Source organism: Aegilops tauschii, chromosome 1 (genome assembly GCF_002575655.3).
Source record: "Aegilops tauschii subsp. strangulata cultivar AL8/78 chromosome 1, Aet v6.0, whole genome shotgun sequence".
NCBI lineage: Eukaryota > Viridiplantae > Streptophyta > Magnoliopsida > Poales > Poaceae > Aegilops > Aegilops tauschii.
In genome coordinates this window covers 159711271-159718770 of record NC_053035.3, presented here as the reverse complement: position 1 = coordinate 159718770, position 7500 = coordinate 159711271, and the positions used below count along the sequence as shown (strand labels likewise).

Below are 7500 nucleotides of genomic sequence, written 5' to 3'. Positions count from 1 at the left end.
TTTACCTCATCATCTTGGCGGCATGACATTACATCAAACAAGGTTTCATGTGTTTCTGTTTTTTTTTAATTTTTTGGAATTTAAATGCCATGGCACTCCATGTATGTGTCCATGCCGTGAGACCAATATGTTTGAAAATTCCTTCCAATTTACTGCACATGGAATTAAATCACACACAAATACACAAAATATGACTTTTCAAATCGTTATGGTTAGCTGTTGCATGTACATGTAGTTCAAATTTGAATTACGGTCATTAAATGGCTAGAAAATCACTTACATCTATCTACTACCCCTATAAAAGCACGAGAGGGCGGAGAATCAAATCATCCTATCCATCGAAACCTGCAATCCAATGGTCTACATCCCTCTAGCATACTGAACGTGTTTTATGCTTTAATTACCCATCATGCCATTGGTTTAATCCATCGATCTGACCCGCTGCCATTCGAAAAAAAAAACTGCCAACAAAGCACCCACGCACGCACGCACGCACGCCGAGTTCGCCGCCCCGCCGCCCCCCGCCCCCCGTCCTCCCTGTGTCGTCGCCGCCCGCCGTTCTCTCCTCCCGTGTCTCCTGCCGCTTGCCCCACATCGTGGTGCGCCATGGGTGCCATCCAGATCGAGCACGGGGCACGGGCACGAGAGGCGCCGCGCTCCCTTCGCTGCACCGCTCTGCTGAGCTCGAATCGTCTGCCCGTGGCTGCAATTTCCAGGCGTCTTGCTTCTTCTTGCTTTGGATCCCTAGCTAGCGAGTCCGTTTCTTCCTCTGAATTTCTCTGCATTCACTAGCAAGCAACACTTTGATTTAGCTGTAGCCAATTCAGACGGTGGGTGGTACAGATCACTAGCTAGCCGAGTCTGCTTCTTCCTCTGAATTTCTCCTCATTTACTAGCGAGATATAGTGTGATTCTAGAAAAAACGTATTAACGAGATGAAGCTTGTGATTTCTGAAGTAAACAATACGGGCTAGATTTTACTCCAATTTCTTGTGCAAATTTCATTTTGATACATGTAGAGCAGCGGCGACAGCTCCGACGCAACGGGCTTGGCCTGCGTCAGCGGCGGCGGGTTCCATCTCCTCCCTCGAGCAGCGGTGGTGGCGTGGGACACAGCGGGCTCGGCCGCGAAGATGGATTTCTCCGGCGGAGCATTTTAAAATGCTGATGTGCCGATGAATCCTCGCCACTGTTCCTCGACCTCGCGTCAGGGACGCATACGCATATGCCCCTGCGGCCGTTCCTCCTCGTGGTCAGTGACGCAAAGCCGATGACACAGAAGCCGCTGCCGTTGTTCCTCTACGCGACGGTGATACACACGGCGTAGCCTCTCCCTGATCCTATACTCCGTGCCTTGTTCAACCATATGTGATCTTATTTTGTTTCAGTTTTTTTGCTAGCTTTAACATTGGCCTTTGTTCAAATCCTATTCAGGTTGAACCATAGAAAGCGAGCACACAAAGATGCAGAGGCAACCAGTCCAAAGGAATAAGTAAGGTAATGTGTTTCCAGTATTCCTAAAATAAATGAAGTAATGGTGTGATTAACACTAACATTGATGTTCCCCCTCTTCTATATAAAATGATACACACACTCGTGCGTATTCGAGAAAAAAAAAACACTAACATTGATGGATCAGTCGTTTCTGTTGAAAAAATCATCAGACTCTGTTAAGCCAGATTCCATTCATTTTGCTTTTTAGCTCTGCAAACTGTGCATCTTGACTGTCTAGCACATCATATGGTTATGTCAAGTGTCGCTGCAAAGAAATGTCGCCGGTAACAATGATTAAAGTTCCAGTTCCCTGATAGTGTATCTTACCACATTCAGTTTTGGTAGCTATAATGGGAGAAATGGAGTCTGAGGATGGTGTGGATTGTGCATTATTCCCTTTCCCACTAATGATTTTGCCAGTCAAACTTGGGATGTGATCAAGAAGGTGGGAAGCAACATAGTTTTAGTGGCGGTGCTATTGTTAAGTGCACCAGAATTTAGCAACAAAAACAATGCAGGAACAGTTTGAATATCTTAGTTCGCACTTCTGGGCAGTGAGTCCGGCACTTGGACGAGACTCCAAACTTCAAATTCTCATAGCTCCAAATTATTGGACACAACCTGATTTATAAGTTATCTTAAATTCCAACTTATGTGATGTAGACAATCTAAAATCATTACTTCTTTCGTAGGGAACATATATTGGTGTTTGATGAGGCAGATCAAATTCGTCATCGTGATTTGCAATCCCATGTTGACTATCATTTCTCTGATTCCCAAAGTTAGACCAGCTTTACAGTTTTTTGTTACATAGACAAAGTCACTTAAGGAACTAGCAAGCATTAGCTTGAAGATTTCTGACCATTTAAGTGTGCATGAACAGGCTACCATGGCCACCCCAGATACCCTTGAAGCGGTGTGCCATGATCGTCCTCTTGAACTATATGCTTTGGAATTTTATCAGAAGGCATCTGAAGTAAAAATAGTAGGAAGGCTCGAACTTGCCCATCTTCTAATTTAGTGTTGCTCACATTTAGTCTTATCCATGACAGATTACCACACGAAATGTTCAAGTTGGACAAATAACACAATGGGTATCATCATTTAGCCTACAATTTTGTATCTTCTCCTGCAATTTTAGTGTGCGAGTTTAGTATCATCTCCAGATTATTTGACAAATTATCTAGGGATCTGGAGATATCATTTAGCTCTTAAAGCAGGTGATTAGAACTTACACCAAACCTTTCTTTGTTGATGTTGTTATTCTTGCTTGTTGGCACATTTGGAAACAAAGAAATGGTTTCATTCTCAAGGACTAGGGTTCTTCAGTAGTAGTAATCTAAATATTACTCCCTCCGTTCCTAAATATAAGTCTTTTTAGATATTCCAGTATGGACTATATACGGAGCAAAATGAGTGAATCTACACTCTAAAGTATGTCTATATACATCCGTATGTAGTCCTTGTTGAAATCTCTAAACAGACTTATATTTAGAAATGGAGGGAGTAGTTTGTAAAAAAATTCTGGGTGGTGAAGTCGTGAAGATACATGTCTCCCTGTTGTCATCTTTTAAATATTTTTTGCAGTAGTCATCATCTAAATATTATTTTGTAAATTTTTGTCATCATTTTAAACACGAAGCCCAGTGGGGGTATTTTCTCCGTAGTTCACTTATTATTTTTTCATGGCTATGCTGAGTGCAGCACTGCACTCGATTCTGAAATATTTAATGTGAAAACATATTGTATTTGGGTTGGCGCCATCATTCTATGGAATTGTTTACAAAGACATGATGTTGGATAATGTGGAAATGGATTGCTGCCCTGACTTGCATTGGCAACTTGCGAAACTTCGAAACAGCAGACAGGAAGCAACAAAATAGTTGTTGGTCTGACAAATTTAATAAAAATTGAGAGTAGTGCTGCTGTTAGTCTACCATTCAAGGGCATGATCATAACCAATGTACTGTTAATAGGCTTGTAAATCATTTTTATTGATTATTTTGTATTAGTCGAGAGTTCGAGACATGCATTGCACAAGAAGACAAGGCATCATGGTGTATATATAAGTATGCATCAAATGTTCATATCTATAATATTCTGATTGCTTTTCCATCTTTGGGGTACTATTGTTGTATTAGGACTTTCATATGAACCTCTGATTCTTTTTTACCGCTTTCTGCTTTGAGTCAGGTCATGCCAGTTCATCCAACTGTTCACGCTCAACTAAGTCTTGCATTGAAATTTGCAAGTAACCTTGCTTCAACAGAAGAGAATTGGGTGATGGACGTGATATCAACATGGTTATGGACTACCATGTATGTTCATAAATATGTACACCCTTCGGGGTCGGGCCCACCGCCACCGCGGACTAGGCCGGCGGCAGCGGCGGCAGGAGGGGAGACGAGAGAGACACTAGGATTGGGGTCCCCTGGCGTCGCCCTAGGGAGGCGACGCGAGAGGGTGAGGAGACGCAACTTGGAACATGGTAATTTCTGTTTAGGCTCTTACCTTTTGTATTTGCACAATGGTTGATTTCCATTTGGAATGTTCAGGTACATAAAGTTAGAGTAGTGGAGTAAAGCTTAAGATTTTTTGTATGAATAATTCCTGAGATGAGAAAGCTTATACATGGAATAACTCGGTTTCTTGATCTGTACATAAAATATGTGTGATATTTGATTCAAGAGGAGTATTGATTCATGAAGATAAGACATGCATTGCGCAAGAAGACAAGACAACATGGTGTATATATAAGTATGCATCAAATATTCATATCTACAATATGGTGATTGCTTTTCCAACTTTGGGGTGCTATTGTTGTCTTAGTACTTTCATATGAACCTCTGATTCTTTTTTACCGCCTTCTGCTTTGAGTCAGGTCATGCCAGTTCATCCAACTGTTCACGCTGAACTACATATTGCATTGCAATTTTCAAGTAACCTTGCTTCAACAGAAGAGAATTGGGTGATGGACATGATATCAACATGGTTATGGACTACCATGTATGTTCATAAGTATGTACACCGTTTGGCGTCGGGCCCGCCGCCACCGCGGACTAGGCCGGCGGCAGCGGCGGCAGGAGGGAAGATGGGAGGGACCTGGCGGCACTAGGGTTGGGGTCCCCTGGCGTCGCCCAAGGGAGGCGACGCGAGGGGGTGAGAAGACGCAACTTGGAACATGGTAATTTCTGTTTAGGCTCTTACCTTTTGTATTTGCACAATGGTTGATTTCCGTTTGGAATGTTCAGGTATATGAAGTTAGAGTAGTGGAGTAAAGCTTAAGATTTTTTTGTATGATTAATTCCTGAGATGAGAAAGCTTATACATGGAATAACTCGGTTTCTTGATCTGTACATAAAATATGTGTGATATTTGATTCAAGAGGAATATTGATTCATGAAGAATGATATTCTGAATTATGTATGAGACAAGAATTAAGTACTATACAATTCGTGTGAAATTCAAAATTTCAAGAAGGTTATCCTATACCTTTTTTTTGGGTGGGCGGAGGGGTTAGGTTATCGTATATATGATTATATATGTCAGCTGAGACTTGCGCACGTGCAAGCTTACTAGTGTCTTAAAAGGTCAAATGACCCCTGAAATTTTCCAAAAATTGACATGATAGTTGTATTACTACTACAAATTTCTCGTACATTTAAAACGCCATCAGTTGCCACTTTACTCCAAATTCGTCTTTCACAGCTAATAAAAAATATCCACAACATCACACACAATTTTTTTGTAGGAACCGTTTGTGATGAAAATTTCTGAATCTATTTAAGTCTTCCTCCTTAAGCTTCGCTGGCTCATCTGCTCCAGTGTCGGCAACCCCCGAATCCACGAATCCCGATCCCCATTCCCGCAACCCCTTCTTGCAAAGATGACGCCATGAAAACGCTTCGTGAAGGCCCGTACGATGGCCGCGTCCTCCCCGAGCGCGGCCGCCTGCGCCGAGAGCGCGGCCGCCTACGCCGAGAGCGCGGCCGCATCCACATTGAGCACTGCCGCATTGTGACGCACGGAAATTAAGCTATAGTAATCCCATGTTAACGATGCCACGTCACCTCTGTTACCGTTGCTAAATCTCGCGTAGTTCAAAACCGATTCAAATTCAAATTTGAAATTAAGTCAAACGATAAAAGTTTTCAAATGCTAAAACAAAAATGTTCTAAATATGAAAAATAAATCATAATTAATATTGGTGGAGAAACCACACTTTTACAAAGTATTTAAATGTCCTAACATAATTAAAACAACAGTTAAAGCAATTATATAAATGCATTTTAAATAATAAACAAATACTAACTATTTTATTAAAGTGCCAAAATATTTGTGGCAGTGGAGAAATTATTAATACCAATTTGGGGATTAGGTTTATATTTTATAAACTAAAAGTAGAAATGAAAGAAAATAGAAAAAACCAAAGTTAAGAAAAGAAAAACAATAACAACAACCTCACTTTGCACTTGGCCCAGTTTTTCCTACAGTGCGGCCTGGCCTGCCCAAGCCGGCCTTTCATTCCCCTCCCCCCCCCCCCCACTGGACCCCTTGGCCCAACTGGGCCATGGCCCAGCCGGCCACCCCCTGGCCTATAGGCCACCTCCACACCCCGGAAACCCTAACCCACCCCCACGATCCCCACTTCCCCCCACCTCTCGATACACTCGCTCTCCCTCACCTCCCTCGATCCAGATCGGATCGAGGCACCGGACGCCGCCGCCCGGAGACGCCACCCCCGTCGCCAACCCCAGCCGCCTCGCCGGACGCCATCGCCGGCCTGCCTCCTCTCCGTCGCGACGTCCCCGACCTCCACCTCGCGCCCCGCTGCCACTCCCCTACAGCCATCGTGAGCGCGCGCCCTCCTCCCCTCCTCCTGTCTCCCTCTCGCGCGCTGTCTGGCCACCGCGCCCCCCCGCCTCCGGCCCGCTCTGCAGCGCCCATCACAACGGCCCCCTGTCACGCCGTCGCAGCCTCCCTCTCGCGCGCGCCCCACACTCCGGCTCGCGCGCCCACGCCCGCGGTCGCGACGCCCGACCATGCCGCTCGCGACCCATGGCCGCGCCCCCGTCACCTCCTGCCGGCCACTGCTACTACCCCGCGCCTCCGGCAACAGCCTCGCTGGCGCCCCGCCGCGGCCCCTCCCGGCTCCTCCGAGCGCCCCCTCCCGCCTCCTCTGCGCACCCCGAGGGGCTCTACACCGCCTCTGGTCGTGCCCCTCCCGCACGGCACTGACCGCCGGCACCCCATCGGGTCCGGCTGCTCGCCGTGGCCCTGCGTGTTGGCCGCGCCCGGGTCTGTCCAGGTGTGACGCCCCCGATTCAATCGTACACTAATCATGCACGCAAACGTGTACGATCATGATCAGGGACTCACGGGAAGATATCACAACACAACTCTAAAACATAAATAAGTCATACAAGCATCATAATACAAGCCAGGGGCCTCGAGGGCTCGAATACAAGTGCTCGATCATAGACGAGTCAGCGGAAGCAACAATATCTGAGTACAGACATAAGTTAAACAAGTTTGCCTTAAGAAGGCTAGCACAAACTGGGATACAGATCGAAAGAGGCGCAGGCCTCCTGCCTGGGATCCTCCTAAACTACTCCTGGTCGTCGTTAGCGGGCTGCACGTAGTAGTAGGCACCTCCGGTGTAGTAGGAGTCGTCGTCGATGGTGGCATCTGGCTCCTGGGCTCCAGCATCTGGTTGCGACAACCAAGTAGAAAGGAAAGGGGAAAAAGAGGGAGAAAAGCAACCGTGAGTACTCATCCAAAGTACTCGCAAGCAAGGAGCTACACTACATATGCATGGGTATATGTGTAAAGGGCCATATCGGTGGACTGAACTACAGAATGCCAGAATAAGAGGGGGATAGCTAATCCTGTCGAAGACTACGCTTCTGGCAGCCTCCATCTTGCAGCATGTAGAAGAGAGTAGATGGTAAGTTCACCAAGTAGCATCGCATAGCATAATCCTACCCGGCGATCCCCTCCTCGTCG

At 45.8% G+C, this 7500-nt stretch overlaps 1 long non-coding RNA gene across 1 annotated transcript; it reads left to right on the top strand.

Annotated features, from left to right (window-relative positions):
- Positions 1-451: 451 nt before the first annotated feature.
- LOC120974318 (uncharacterized) lies at positions 452-4901 on the top strand. The gene is made up of 5 exons (XR_012204436.1): positions 452-1309; positions 1435-1497; positions 3688-3982; positions 4183-4282; positions 4376-4901. It is a non-coding gene; the product is annotated as an uncharacterized lncRNA (long non-coding RNA).
- The last annotated feature ends 2599 nt before the right edge of the window (positions 4902-7500 follow it).